We start from the raw sequence: 16427 nt of genomic DNA, 5'->3' as shown, positions 1-16427 counted from the left end.
GAATGGGAGTTAAAACAGGAAGTATTCCAGATGGTAGCAGAGAATTTTGGGGTACCAGAAGTGGACCTGATGGCAACGCAAGCCAATTGCAAGGTGAAGACATTTTACTCCAGATTTTATTTATCTGCGGCAGTAGCGGTCGATGCTCTGTCAGTTCAGTGGAACTTCTTGCTGGGGTATGTCTTCCCACCTATTCAACTCATAGGCCGAATTCAGAAGAAGATACAAGAAAAACAGGTTACAATGGTAGCCATATTACCTTTTTGGCTAAGGAGACCATGGTTCCCAATGATGTTGAAGCTAGCGGTTCAAGAGCCTCTGGTCTTACCAGTCACTCCAGATCTTCTGAGTCAAGGGCCAGTTTTCCATCCCAATCCAGAAGTATTTTGTCTCAGGGCATTGGCAAGCTCTAAAATGACAAGGGTTATCGGATCAAGTGCTCAAGATACTACTTCATGCAAGGAAACAGGTGTCATCATTGGTATACTACAGAACCTGGAAATTTCTCGCTTGGATGGATGGTTCAGTTGTCCTGAGAGAAATTTCTGTGGCACAAGTGTTACAATTCCTATGCCAAGGTTTTCAAATGGGATTAACAGTTTACCACTCTGAAGTGTCAAATCTCAGCGTTGAGTGTGTTACTGGATTGTAAATTGGCAAAAGAGGAACTCATTGTCAGGTTTTTCAATGCTATAAAGAGACTTCATCCACAAAGGAAGTCCATGGTTGCCCCATGGGATCTTACTATGGTTCTGAAGGCCTTAATGAAAGCTTCATTAGAACCAATGGAAGATACAGAACTGAAGTTCCTTACATGGAAAGTTGTATTTCTGGTATCAATTACATCGGCCAGAACAATCAGCGAGATCCAGGCTCTATGGTCTGAGGAGCCTTATCTGAATACATTTAACGACACAGTATTATTAAGAATGCATCCGGATTTCTTGCCGAAAGTGGTATCTAAGTTCCATCCTATTCAAGAAATCGTCCTCCCAGCCTTCAATTCAGAATCAAGGGATAACGAGGAAATTGATTGGCATTTGTTGGACCTGGTCAGAGCAATCAGACATTAGCTAGATGGATCAGACTATTAATTTCCTACGTCTATGAGAAAGAAGAGCGGACCGTACCACTCTTAAGGCACACTCTACAAGAGCAGTGGCAGCATTGTGGGCCAGGAAGGCACAAGCTTCAGTTGTTGACATCTGTAAAGCCGCTACTTGGTCTTCTATCAACACGTTTACCAGACACTATACTTTAGATGTGTCTCCTCATACATTTGGGGAACAAGTGTTAAAATTTGCCTTGGATAAATAAATATTGTTGCATTACACTGTTTCCCGACCCTTTTTTGGGCTTTGGTAAGTCCCAGAGTGGCTGCCATGGCGATCGTAGAAGAAAAGGTCAAATTATACATACCGATAATTCCATTTCTTCTTAGAGATACCATAGCAGCCGATTACCCTCCCTATATGGTATAATTTTTTTTCCCCTCTATATAATTGTAGGAGTCAAAATACACAGAGCTGTGGGAGGAGCTGGACTAAATACCAGAGGTGGGCGGTCCCAGAGAGAAAAAATCAACCTGTCTACAATTAGGAGGAGGGGAAATATCCCAGCGTGGCTGCCATGGGATCTCTAAGAAGGAATGAAATAATCGGTAAGTATAATTTGACCTTACATATTGCATAGTGATTAATAGTCACTGTAAGCTTTATAAAGTTCTAAAAAGCTGAACCCCTCAGGCAAGGTAAAACTATACATAGAAACCAGTGGTGCAAGTAGATTTTTTTTCTTGGTGGTACTGATGGCCTCCACCAAAAATGGGTGTGGCCATGTGTCATGAGGGGGCGTGGCCACACAAAGCTAGAGGAGTGACTAAATGACAATAGTGGCGTGGCATCAGGAGACAGGGAATGAGAAACAGGGAATGACTGGGGGTGGGTTGGCTCTTGGGGGAGAGCCAGGCAGCTTGTGCTTATAATAGTGGAGCCTGCTCTTCATGCTGTCGGCGCCGCTGATGCCTGTCAGTGTGACAGGCTAAATAAGCAATAGCCGGTAGCTGCATACAGCACCAATCATAACGCTGGGTGTTTGGGCTGTGGATGCATTATATTTAGACTTAAAACAAAAATAGAATTGACAGTGGGTCAGGGGGTAAGTGGTACTGCGTACCTGCAACATATTTCTTACAGGTACTCCGTACCACACAGTACCCCCTTACTTGCAACACTGATAGAAACACTGGTTCCAGTCAGGTTCTTCTTTCTCTGCTGGCTCCCTTTACATTCCCAGAACTGCACTGTCTGAATGATACGGATTGATTGATTCCCCCTGCTGTGACAGTGACCACCAGTTTGGCTGCCCCTGTGCATTGTGGGGCAGCTTGGTAGGTCTGCTGCTCCTGCTCTGTCACTTTAATAAAAGTCAGACTCCAGGAGAACTCTCTCTCTCTCTCTCATTGTGTGATAGCTACAGCAGCCTATGAGATCTAAGATTCCACGAAGGCCACGCCTAACTGCCAGTAACGTTGATGATGGAGAATTGGATTGACAGCGTAACGGCACCAATGAGCACACCACACTGGGTGAGCCCGCCTCCGGGGCGTTACCACGGCAACAGGACTGAACTGAAGGGAGCGGCGGAACCGGGAAGAGGTGAGCGAGGCCCGGGGGTTTATAAGCGATTGTAATCTGGGTGACCCTGTTGCTCCAAGTGTTGGGCTAGTGCAGAGACGCCGGGGGTGCGGGTAGCGCTGAGGGGCCTAGTTAATAATAATAATAACGGAGGAGAGTCTCTCTGTGTAGCATGTATGTTGCCCTGTGTGCGGTGCTCCGTCTGTGTACAGTCCCAGCATCCCTATAGCCGCTGCTACAGCCAGGACCATGCTAGGATGTAATCATAGTAATCCACATCGTATTGGGTTAGCAGGATTCCGATTAACCCATTCATTGCTGGAACAGAACTGTCCCCTGCATATAAGGAACCGACAGTGGGGCATGAGCTTGGCGACCTCGGGTAAGCCTGTGACTGGTCTCCATTCATAGCCTGCAGTCCCGGGATTATCTCCTCCCTGCCTCCCAGGCACTGCACTGAGAACAGTATACAGTCATCCAGTTAACAGCTGCTGTGGCAGACATACAGTATACTTCTATCTATTGTACTATGGGACAAGCCACATACCTTACCCTGTGCACTTATAGGGCCACCTGCTTCCCTAGAGGCAATTTTCCTGGGGTATGGGTAAAATCCGGAATCGGATAAGACACCGGAATGCCGGACTGGACATCAAACTCTGCATTCCGGAGCTTGTAGTATCCGGTCCGGGGGTGTCCTGTCCGGGGGTGCTCCATCTGATGAGGCTGCTCTCGCACCTGTCACCTGGGAGAGGAGAGGGGGGAGAATACAGCCTCACCGCATGGTCCGGGGGTGTAATAAAAACTGGAACGTTCCAGACCACACGGGGAGGCTGTAATCACCCCTTCCCCATGTCCCTGGTGTGAGCAATCACAGGCATCCCCCCGGACAAGACACCCCCCGCATGGGACACCCCTCGGACCAGACACTATAAACTCCGGAATGCAGAGTTTGATGTCTGGTCCGGCGTTCCGGTGTCTTATCCGGGTCCGGTTTTTACTTAGTCCCATTTTCCTGTCGTCAAGACATTAAAACACATCATTCTGGTCCATCCAACGTTGCTGTTAGAGATCCTCAAAATGTCTGCTAAAGTGCCAGCGTCTCTCACATCAACTGTTCTTTTTATATAAATATATTCAAATACAGCCAAGTAAATTAATTGAAGTTTGGTTAAATGTTGCACCCAAAAAAAGAACAGTTGTTGTGAGTGACACTGGCATTTTTAGCAGATATTTTGAGGATCTCTCACAGCAACGTTGGCATTCAAAGGGTTAAGCAATTATGATAGGCTATTGACATGGACTCCGTTGAGATATGGGTAATATGTTAATAATGGTCCAGCTGTAATGATAGTAGGTATGGATGGAATTTTGTTGATGGTACCTGAAATGTGATGGTTAAGGTAGATTTCCCATATTCAATGTGCATATTCATAAATCCTAGCTAAAAGGTCCACTTGTATATCTACGAAATTGTTGTATGCACTCCCCTTTATATATGTGACCGGCTTTACAGACCAGGGTAGAAAGAAAACCTGACCAATACCAAATTGCATTGCTTTTATGTACCAGAATTGATGCGTCTATAGATTGGGCAGTGCTGATCCAGATAGCAAGTCCGTTATCTCCTCTCTACACCCACACTGACCTCCATAACAAGTCTATCGCTAAATAATCAGATTGGTGGTTTCTAAAGATTATTTCAAGTGCCTTTGCTTTTACTTAATTCCAAGAAGGGAAATAATTCAGAGGGTACTTCTACTTTCACATTTATAGCTGTGTGTATATTATTTTATATGTTAGTTGGGCGCCCAATTAGCATACGGACGGTAACGTAGGAAAATCGCAAAATTTTTTATGTAATTTTTTTTTTTTTCACCACAATATTGAATTGCATAGCATCGCACCTCCCGCAAAATCGCATGTGATTTTATCGGGTGTGCGATGCCATAACATGAGGTATACAATAATATGATTGTATGTCCTAAAAATAGCTTTTACGCACCCTCCCCCACTATCCACGCTACCCCGAAATGTGGCGAGGGGTGACGGAACGCGTCCTCCGACCATTTTATACCCCCACTATCCACGTCAGCGTGGAGTTGATTTTATATAGTGTGGCGAGCGTAGTGGACTACTTTGCATGTATTCCGCGCCACACTATATAAAATCAACTCCACGCCGTCGTGGATAGTGGGGTAATGAAAAATTCGGAGGACGCGTTCCGCCGCCCCTCACGGGGCTCGTCACGCTGTGGGGGGGGGGGGGGGAGGGGGTGTGCGTTAAACCTATTTTTGGGACATACAATCATATAATTGTATACCTATGTCATGACGTCGCACACCCGATAAAATCGCATGCGACTTTGCGGCAGATGCGATGCCCCGGGGGCTGAGAGAGCAGTGAATAAATTACATAGGAAAATAGCATCGTACATCGCATGGCCCATGCGATGCGATTTCCCTGCGCAGAATAGCCCACCATTGGTTTTTGAAGAGTTAAGTAAAGGGCCATTGAGGTTTCATGCTGAGTAATATCAGTTTCCTTCTTCCATCTTCGTTTGTCAAAAAAATTTACAGTCTTCCAACCTATTGTATTTAGTGTTTACACTGGACCTCAAGTCCTTGACATAAATGTGTAGTACCTGCAGGGTGCACAACGTCCTTACAGATTGCCAAGTCCTCCTCAAATAAATTCCCTTTCACTTCCTACTTGTGAATTGGACAGAAGTGGATTTCACAACAGATAGATAAAAGCTGCTGTTAGGAGCTGTCTCATACAAATGTTGTAATTCTTATATAAAAAAAGACAGCTATATCATGGCTATGGAAGTTAGTTGAATGCAATGTTGAACTGTAAAGAAATTGGGTGAGATTTAATAGGATGAGAGATTCAGAAAGTGAGAGATTTTGTAAGAAATCTCCAGTTTTTATAAAGCAGCAATCATTTACACTGCAACACCAGTTTGATTAATCAGTATAATCGATTTCCACTTTAAAAAACCTGGAGATTTCTTACCAAATCTCTCACTTTCTGAATCTATCATCCTATTAAATCTCACCCATTGTGTTGAATTACTGTGAGCAGTAAAATATTAGTAGATGTTCTATAGCTGTACCAATTAATGGGGTTATGGATTCCTCGAGGGCAGAAGGCTGTGGTGTAATGTTGAAAAAGGTTTATGATCAGGACTTATGGTGTATGCTGGAATGTGTGACATTGTATCAACAAGAGAAATGACAATAAATAATGACATCCTGTGCTGGCTCCACAAGTTGTGGGTTTCCCTGTATTGCGTTAGTCTATCGCTAAACCAATCCTATGGGAGAAATTCATGAAATCAACCCTGCAGATGAGGGGGCGAGCTGCAATTGCAACAGTGTGTAAACACTGACAACAGAATTGGAAATCACCACCCCTATCTGCTCTTTCCTATGGAGGAAGGAGGGAAACAACATGGTTCTGACAGCAAGTCCATTTTCCTGATTTCCCTGTACTGGCTCTTTAGCTTCCCCATGTTGTGTGGAGGAGATTACCAGATGTTAAAGGTGACTGCTCAAGTAAAATGATAAGATCGCATTCAGTCTTATTTCCCTCTTTTATGACCTGCTGAGCTTGGCCGTGGGCATAAAGCAAACAAGAGTTGGGGCTGATGGTGCATTATGTAGGAATGATTTGGGATCTGCAGGTAAAGTTCTGAGAGCCTTCTGTCATCATTGTGTAGCTTTTGGACTACATTAATACATTGCTTTAAGCATGTTAACTGTGGGGTGCTGCAGGATTTACTTACATAATTACCTAATCATACCAATTGAACAGCTGTGCAATCGGAAAAAGCATGAGCTATATTAACTACAAGGGCACCTGCCTGTGGGCATTACACTTTAGCCCTGAGGAGTCCCAGCAGAACTTGCATGTGAAACATACATTAAACAATTAAACATTTCAAAACAGACATCTGATCTACCATAATAGCTTTAAGCTCCACATCTGCCCTGTATGTAAATAGAAATTATATTAACAAACAGCAGAGAGGACAACGCAAAGAGACTGAGAACTGCAAGGAGCAATTATTTTAAACGTTTTCATCTCATTATATTTTTACTGCAGAGCATAGAAAAGGACAGTGTGAACTAATTTGTTACTTGATAAGTCCATCACATTATCTTTTTAAAATATGGATATGTGTTAATATACTTCCCAATACTCACAGTTTATTATTTACAGTTGGTATTTTACATTTAACCCTTTCAGGTCCAACGTCTAGTCTGGCTCAACAGCCCTAGCCCTAGCGCTAGTAGCAGATCGAATGGTGAGCCACTTTAATAAGAACATTAACATCGTTCAACATTCAATGTAGACCATTTTTTTAAATTAAGTGTAGACCAATTTAATTAAACCAGACTGTTTGAATTGTAAAAAAAATTTGGACTGCAAAAGGTTAATCCAAAAATCTCTAAAGGTCGCCAGTTGCCCATAACGCTAGGGCCTGATTAAGACTTGTATGCTAATCCAATGGTTTGCGTACATTTTTGATTGTGGGGAAACTACACATGTGCCAGTTGGGGTCCTTCGCCACTGTTTCTGAGTCCCATCGCATATTATGCTTTTGAACCAACCCCCACTACTGTTACTACAGAAGAAAAAGTGAGTGGAGTGGGACAAAGAGGCTGTCTGGGAAAAAGTGCAAAAAAGGGAGATAAGGTGGTCATGAAGAGGGTGCTTCATGGAAAAAGGGCGAATGAGTGAAAGATGTTAGAGATGGGGAGGAGCAAAAGAGAAAGGGTTGTGAGCAGTAGTAAGAGAGAATGTCAGGGAGGAAGAGAGAAAGACGGGAGCAAGAGAAAGTGTCAGGGAGAGATGTGGGAAGAATGGGTTCAGGGAAAGATAGAGAGTGTCAGGGAGAGAGCGAAAGAGACAGTGCCAGGTAGAGAGGGGGGGGGGGGGGGAGAGCAAGGTAGAGACTGTCAAAGAGGGAGGGGAACGAGGTGGGGAGAGGAGAAAGAGAAACTAGGGGCAGAGGGCGGTATGTACCAAGCACTGGTGGTACATCCTGCCGCCCATCATCACAATGCCCATCTCGTATGTACTGACATACAGTATGTGAGGAGCAACACAAAGGGCAGCTGTCGCGATAAGAGATCCCCACCACTGCCTGGACTTCCTTGCACAGAGACGCTGCGGGGCATTCCATGAGGGATCCATTTCTGATCCCTCACACAGCAGCTCTGCAGAGTGGAGCCCATAGGCTTCTATAGGGTTATGCCAGCTAGAGGGTGACCATAGGCAAGCAGGGTGAGGTGATTTTTAGATGCTGAAAGGGGGTGAGGTAAAGGGGGTAGCATGCTCTGTGCATGTGGCATATTAAACAGTGCCTTGGCCTGTGCAGGTGAGAAATTACACAGTGCACAGGTGCCCCTATGTGTCCTGCCCTGTGCAGGTGGGGTATTACACACTGAATAGGTTTTATTATCTCACCACTGTGATGCTCCAGCTGGGCTGCTCCGTGCTCACTCCCGCTATGTCCTGCTGCTGGGCTGCCCCTCCCAAACTCGTAGAAAGGCTGCTGCCGGACAGGAGGTTACTGTTTGGATCGGGTAAAGAGGGGCGTGAACACTGGGCTCTCCCCTCAGCACCCAGCGCACACTCCGCTTCCCTCTGCCACCTCAGCTACCAGCAGCACTCAACACACAGTCGCAGGGTGATCTGCGCACTGCTTCATCCGCAGCAACTCTCCTGGTACCGCAGGCGCACTCCTTGTACCCCATCCGCCGCCAGCTTCACAGCAGAGTGCGACCCGGCTCATTCTGAAAAACTGAGTCCCGGGTCACCAGTTAAGGGTAAAATATGTGGTGCGTATTTGCAATCACTGTGTGTGTAGTACGGGTCCTGCTCATTTGCATGAATTCCACTTTAAGCCCCAGTCAGTTTGGGGGCAGTGCCGAAGTCCGTGTCTGGCAATGCAGATTTACTGACCTCGGCTGCAGATATGAGAAAGAAATCTGAGTAGCTTGACTGATGGTGCATCTTGAGATGAAACAGTGGATCACAGAAACAGACAAGAGGTTTCTACACCAGACATGTCCTGCTGCATTTCGACTGCATTGTATTTCACAGCTGCTTCCATGTGACTGTGCAATATCGGTCAACTATGAATCAGGCTTATAGTTACTTGGACTGAGTTGGGAACATAACTTTGCATCTTGGCAAGACCATGTTGCACTGCAGGTAGACAGTGAAGATTAAAGGTGCCCATACACTAGTGTGATTTGGCCTGTTTTCATCCGATTCCGAGAAATCGGGTCAAATTGCATGTGTTTAACATCCAAATCAACCCGATGTGTGTCCGAGGTCGGATGTACTGTACATAAGATATCAGGTGCACGTAAGAGCCATCAGGCGCACATGGTGGGTGCTCTTAAGCACCTACGATGTGTCGCATCCAATTTCCTGTGAACTCCATCGGCAGCTCCCCAGAAGTCTTTTTACATGTGATCAAATGCATGCAATATATCGCATGTAAAAATGGCACATCCAATGCCAAATCGGATGTAAGCATCGGGGAAGTTAGGTATATCAGGTCTGACTTTGCCTCACGCAAGTTACACCAGTGTATGGAGAACTCCTGTACAGAGATTTTTTTTATTTGAGACACAATCTAAATTGAACTACAGAATAAAGAAATCAACCATTTTTTTTTTACTCTATGCAAAAGTTGCCAGTGCAAAAATATATATATCTTTAATTTATTTATATTTTTTAGTGCGGCATGGTTTGTCCAGGACAAAGTAAGGTACTCTTTACCTAAAAGGGCGCCCATCGCGGGCATCGCATGTACATCGCATGCCATTATAATGGCATGCGATGCCTGCGATTTTACATAGAAATACATGTTAAAATGTAAATCGCGTCGGTCGCATCGCATGCGACCAAAAAATTGCATGCGATGCGACCGACGGGATTACCGCGATATCCCGTAGGGAACAATGTTAAATGTCCCAATTGACCCGATTTTCCATAGGGAACAATGTTAAATGGCCCACAGAGGCTAAATAGGCACCCTGAAGTGTGAAATTGCCCCCCCAATTGTTAACGCCACCCCACGATCAACGTGAACCCGAAGCGTGGCGAGCGGCGGCGGTACGCGTCCTACGACCTTTTCATACCCCCACTATCCACGTCGGCGTGGAGTTGAGAATAGAAAGTGTGGCGAGCCCGAAGCGTGGCGAGGGGACGCGGATACCTTCACAGGTATCCGCGTCCCCTCGCGGGCTTCACAGGTGTCTGCATCCCCTTGCGGGGCTCGCCACGCTTCGGGCTCGGTGGCTCGCTGCGCTCGCCACACTTTCTATTCTCAACTCCACGCCGACGTGGATAGTGGGGGTATGAAAAGCTCGTAGGACGCGTACCGCCGCCCCTCGCGGGCTCCCTGCGCTCGCCACGCTTAGGGTTCACGTTGATCGTGGGGTGGCGTTAACAATTGGGGGGGCCATTTCACACTTCAGGGTGCCTATTTGGCCTCTGTGGGCCATTTAACATTGTTCCCTATGGAAAATCGGGTCAATTGGGAAATTTAACATTGTTCCCTTTTGGAAATCGCGGTAATCGCGTTGGTCGCATCTCATGCGATTTTTTTGGTCGCATTCGATTCGACCGACGCAATTTTTTACCTTGCGATGCCCAAGATCAAAATCGTGGGCGCCCTTCTAGGTAAAGAGTACCCAAAGTAATATAACTTTTTGCTTCCAAATGAGAATCCACCCCAGTGTTGGGCTGCCTATTTATGGCCAGATGCAGCAATTCATCTGTATATTATTTGTGATTCTATGTTTTGACAACTTTTTGTTTTGCCAGTGCATGCATGATAGCCTCTCCCGCTGGAAACACTTCAGACTGATTTTGACACATTTTCTCTCTCGCTCCCTCTTGGATCCTGTCTCGCTGATTGGCACTTGCAGTGCTAGCAGCAGCTTACAGGGTATGAATAGCTGTCTCCTGTTTTTTTTGGTAAGCAAATGTCAGCATACATTTAGCTCTCTTACCAGCGCTGTCATTTTTCTGTTAGTGTCAAATAAACAACCTCAGGATCTGGAAACGGAAACAGCTCTCTCCTCTTGTATTAGAACATCTTAATGTCTATTCCTTTAACTTAATTGATAATGCTACATTCTGCGGTGGTGCAGTTACTTGGGGTAGAATTTGCATCAAAATACTTTGTACCATCTTACTCCATAAAGAGGCAGAGTACACCAAATGCAGCTGCTAGAAGGCACTTGTGTTTGTAAGACACTGATGCTAGTGTAGAACAGATTATTACTGCTGTCATCACACTGTACATGCACGCCTGCACTCTGATCAGTCGGTTTTTCTAACCGGCTTCAAGTCACCACTTCATAAAAAGCGTTTATTGCTGTCTCACTACTTGTACTGAAAATACATTGTTGGATATTTCAAAAATAAATACATACATAATAATATTGTGACAGCTAAATATGTTGAGACAATTCTTCCAGAAAATTGGTGATCCTGCAACATTTTCACAGTTGTACATTGTCATATGCTGTATGGGCCTGAGTTGGATGCTAGTGTTGCACTGGACACAAGCCGACAATGTTTTCATTCTGTGTGGGAACCATATCACGCATACATCCTGGCGGTTATCATATAAAAGAGGTAGTACTTGTGGGGAAGGTGGCTAGCCAGATGCAGACTTTCTCATGGTCAGGAACTCTGTCTAAAGACCCCTGCAATGACACAACGGCAGATTAGTGCCGCAGCTGGTGGGTGTCTAAATTGGAAGCTCATTGGCTGTGACATTAGCATAAAGATGCTGTAGCAGAAGACGCAATTGTGTGCATGTCTGAATTAGGCCCAAATGGGGGAATTTATTGCACTTTTTATACTCAAAAGCAGGAAAGGGTTTGAAATAGCTAAGGCAGGCATGTCCAAACTATAGCCCTCCAGCTGTTGTGAAACAACAAGTCCCATCATGCCTTGCCACAGTTTTACTATAAGGGAGTGCCAAAACTATGGCAAGGCATGCTGGGACTTGTAGTTTCACAACAGCTGGAGGGCCATAGTTTGGACATGCCTGAGCTATGGTCTTTGCTGGGAACAGAAAAACATTGTAAGTAAGGAATTCTTGGCCATTACAAGTAATTTAGACACTGAAGAACATTACACCCAGGATCCATGGAAGAGGTAGAAATGTACAGATAGCATGCCACACAGTTTATATAGGAGGGTTCCCACATAGTGGTACTAACCTGTATGTCGACCATTTAGGGCCAACCTATTGACTTTCTATGATTTTATTGTAGGTCTATCAACCAGATACCATAAAAAGCATGGGTCAATCTACTGGCTGATATAACTTTGTGCAGCAGGAAAATGCCGAATGATCTGAACAAAATGAATGTGATAATTATTGTAAATGCTGGTGCAACTTATTTTTGGTCAATAATACCCCATTCACATCGCAAATGCCGGACTGCAACCGGGATGTGAACATGGGTCCGTCTTGTGAGTGACCTGGCAATTGCAGTGTTAACTGCACACAGCGACCCGGCTTATTGCTGGGCCTCTGTCATCTCAGGGAAGGAGGCAGCACCAAGGTAACGATGAAGTGAACAGAACAAAGAAAAGAGGGGGTGGGGGAAACAGGGGAAGGGGGTTTAACATAGATACTGTAGATATACAGGTAGTGACATTATATGATACACAATATTGTTATTGTAAATGCAGAAAAAATAACAAGAAAAGGCTCAAACACATATGGTAATACTAAATAGTTCCATATGGGCCGCATGAAAACAGCAGTAAAGGTGCGTACACACGTACAGATTTCTGACCTATCTGGTGGGAACAAAAACCTGGAAATGTATGGGAGCAAGTGACAATCAAAAAAGTGTTCCCAAACACTTGAAAACAGACAGTGATCAGTCAGATAAATTGTTTAAATCACTCTGATATAACAAATTTATCAAAGCATATACTTTTTTTCTGTTTTCCTGCATTTGGGTGGACATTTTTGATTGTCATGTTTTTGTTCCCACCAGATAGATCAGACAGAAAATCTGTACGTGTGTACGCACCTTATATTGGAGACAGTTATATAGGTTATGTGGTAAATGTGCAAAAATCTAGACAAGCCATGAAGTGGTGGGGGTGAGAATTATACAGAATTTGTAGGATTTGATTACTTCTCATTAAAGCTGATATAAAGCTAAATAAAATTACTTCTGAAATGAGGTTAATTCATGTAATTTTAGTTACACTATTATATTAATCTTTATATTGGTCGTACTATGTCTAATAAATTGTTTTTTTTTTATTTTTAAAACCAGTCCAATTGGCTTTTAGAATCTTTTTGTACATTCACCCAGTGCTGCTATTTGTATATTTCCCTGTTGCAGGGCATGCTGGGATGTGTAGTTCAACAACAGCTGGAGGGACCAAGGTTCCCCATCCCTGGGGTAGGGGGTAATGAGATATCTAGAACCTGCTTATCTACATCAAATACTTCCTTTCACTAAATAGTAATAAGAGGGCATGACCACAATATATGATATATGTGGCTGATATCCCCACATTGTCTCCAGCATAGCTTATAACACATGTGGCAGAAGGGGTTTAGTCTGTCTGGAGTTAAATATAACCTGTGAATCCGTTTTATATGCATTTCAGTAAGGTTCAGACATCTAGATATGGAGTAGGAGGAAAGGCAAATTTTGCTCCATTGGGCGTCTGAGATAGTTATACCTAATGCTGGCCACACATCAGAAAGATATCGTTCCAACCAGCCAACTTTTGGCTGGTTGGAATGATAATCTTTCTAGTGTGTGGGAGCAAACGATTATCAGCCGTTTGCTCCCACACGGCCAAAAACGCTGCTAAACGGCCCTGAACGGTCGTTCCAACTTGCTGGGAAAAATCAAACCTGTTTGATTTTTCCCAGCTGATCGTGCATATGTGTGGGGAAAGTTCCCCCAACTGCCCGATAATGAGGCGGACACTGACCAGCAGTGTCCGCCTACTTTTCCAGGTACCTTCTCTGCAGCCACTGGTCCAGATGCTCCCCGCCGACAATCCAGCTGGCGACAGTCCCTTTCAGCAGCCTGCACCGTCTCTGCAGCCGCCCGGTCCCGGAGAGCCTGCACCGCATAGTGCAGGGGTTAGTTTCCTCCTCCGGCAGCTATCTCCGTCCCCCGTCCCCCGGCAGCTTTCTGCGTGTCTGCGGCTCCGGTAATAGTTCGGCGAGAGGACGGAAAAACAGCCCCCCCTCCCGCTCCGGGTACCGCTCCCGCTCCCGCTCATACACCTGGGCATGGGAGAAGGCAGCCCAGCTCCTCTTCTTCCCTCCAGCTCCCTGCTCAACCTCAGGCTGCTGTCCCAGGGTCAGTTCCGGCCAGTCCTGGTACAGTCATATATCATGTGCTACATTATATCATTATGTATTTATGATTTATGTGTATATATATATATATATATATATATATATATATATCTCTGTATCTCTGTATGTGTGTGTATATATATATATATATATATATATATATATATATATGTGTGTATATATATATATGTGTGTGTATATGTGTATATATATATATATATATATGTATGTATATATATATATCTGTATGTATGTGTGTATATATATATATATATATATATATCTCTGTATCTCTGTATGTGTGTGTATATATATATATATATATATATATATATATATATGTGTGTATATATATATATATATGTGTGTGTATATGTGTGTATATATATATATATATATATATATGTATGTATATATATATATCTGTATGTATGTGTGTATATATATATATATATATATATATGTATATGTATATATATATATATATATATATATATATATATATATATGTATATGTGTGTACATGAAGCGGAAGTGATATTATTGATAGTCACTGGGGGAGTCTAGATGACTCATAAAATACAAGCAGATGACTCATAAAATAGCGTCAGTTTAATTCAGACTGTTCAGACATTATATTACTTGAAATGACATGCAGCCTGCTGCTCATCATGTGGTTGAAAAATGCATTACTTCAACATTGTGAAGGTCGACAGACACACAAAAGTTGACATGGTTTTTTCTTGGTTTTTTTTTGTGAGCCAACATGTAGCGACAGGCTGTGTTTCATGCCCTACCACCCACTAGAGCAGTGTTTTTCAACCACTGTGCCGTGGCACACTAGTGTGCCTTGAGCTGCTCTCAAGTGTGCCCCCAGATCTAGAGGTGGCCAAATCAGTTTACTGGCCTGTTCTTTTCATGTAAAGGGCCGATGTATTCTAGTTTTGTTACATGTGGGGACCAGTGTGATTGTTTTTTATATGGAGGCCAATAGGTTTGTGTTTTGCCCTGTGGAGATCTCATGGTGTGCCATGGCAATTTTAAAATCTTATTTAGTGTGCCGCAAGGTAAAAAGGTTGTAAATCACTGCTCTAGGGCATGGAGGTAGAATAGACTATAGTGCCAAGCGTAGCAAGCAGACGTGGTGCACCAATACAGTGTCTATGTTGACATTTGGTACAAAAACACGAAAAACCCATGTCCCCCTTTTTATTGTCGACCTTCTCAATGTCAACATAATGCATGTGGAGGCGGGAGGTCAACCTTAGGCGTGTCAACCTTTTGTCTCTGTTGACCTAAGGCCTATCGGCCTGCAGTGGTCGGCCCAATGTATGTAGAGCTAATGACCCACACCTAGATAGATAGATAGATAGATGGAGATCCCCGCCAGCATGCCCCATGCGCTGGTCACCCCCAGCAGCTTCCCCCGTCCCCATGCAGCTCCCATTGGTAAGTGCAGCAGTCGCCGTCCTACATACATAACCCCCCCTCCCCCGCATCCCCAGTCGTGTACCGTACGGTTAGGGTTATAGGCTGCTGGGTATGTGTGTGCGGTTAGTTGTATATGCTGTGGGGTGTGTGTATGGTAGTAGGCTGTAGGGTGTGTGTGTATGCTAGGGTTATATGCTGCGGTGTGTGTGGGGGACCCCAGCGGAATACAGCTCATCCGGTTTGTCCCCTCCGGATGAGTTGCAGCTGCTGCAGCATGGATTACAGAAAAGGTTAATTATTACCCAAAAAGCAACAAAAATATAAAGAATGAATGACTTGAAGCTGCAGTTACATTCCAATTAACTTCCATACACATAATTCCAACAATGTTTACACAAAGATACATAGTAAGTGCAGATGTTTCAATACATCAACAAACAAATACAATGTTCTCTTATAGTGGTGTTGAAGGCTGCAAAAAAATGAACAGTCTTCCCTGATTCTGCATAATGCTGCTTTCACACCGCAAAACCTGATTAGACCAGGTATTTGAAATGGATCAGAACAAGTTTAACACCTTTCACATCGCATGTAAATACCTGGTCTAAAAGCAGGTTTGCAGTGTGAAAGCAGCTTAGGAGAGCAGAACATGACACAGTGTTGGCCCGCACAGGGAAGCAGGGATGTGACCGGCTATTGGGTGCTCAGCTCAGGGCATGGGGGGGTCCAAGCACCCACTGACACAGGGCACAGTCTGGGCCGGCTGTTGGGAAGTGCCCCTCGGCTGCAGGGTACCAGGTGCAGGGCTGTCAAAAAAAAAAAAAAAGCCAGGCACTGCCCGCCTACTGCTGTGACATCAGAAGTTGGACAGAAGTTGGCTGAACTAAAAAAAAAAAAAAAAAGTTTACTGGTTGGAAGAAAAGTTGGTTAGATGTGTGGGGAACTGTTTTAGTTGGACTGTCAAG

General features: G+C 44.3%; 1 protein-coding gene across 3 annotated transcripts in view; it reads left to right on the top strand.

Moving 5' to 3' along the window:
* Positions 1 to 2511: 2511 nt before the first annotated feature.
* The window catches only part of ELMO2 (engulfment and cell motility 2), a 48560-nt gene continuing 34644 nt past the window's right edge, over positions 2512 to 16427 (top strand). For all 3 annotated transcript variants that reach the window (XM_083147921.1, XM_083147922.1, XM_083147920.1), the window contains exon 1: positions 2512 to 2657. The gene's annotated coding sequence lies outside the window, so the exon portion shown is untranslated. The remainder of the gene's footprint in view (positions 2658 to 16427) is intronic.

The sequence above is a fragment of the Crinia signifera genome, chromosome 6 (genome assembly GCF_055691185.1).
Source record: "Crinia signifera chromosome 6, ASM5569118v1, whole genome shotgun sequence".
Taxonomy (NCBI): domain Eukaryota; kingdom Metazoa; phylum Chordata; class Amphibia; order Anura; family Myobatrachidae; genus Crinia; species Crinia signifera.
This window is presented reverse-complemented; position numbering and strand designations above follow the sequence as displayed.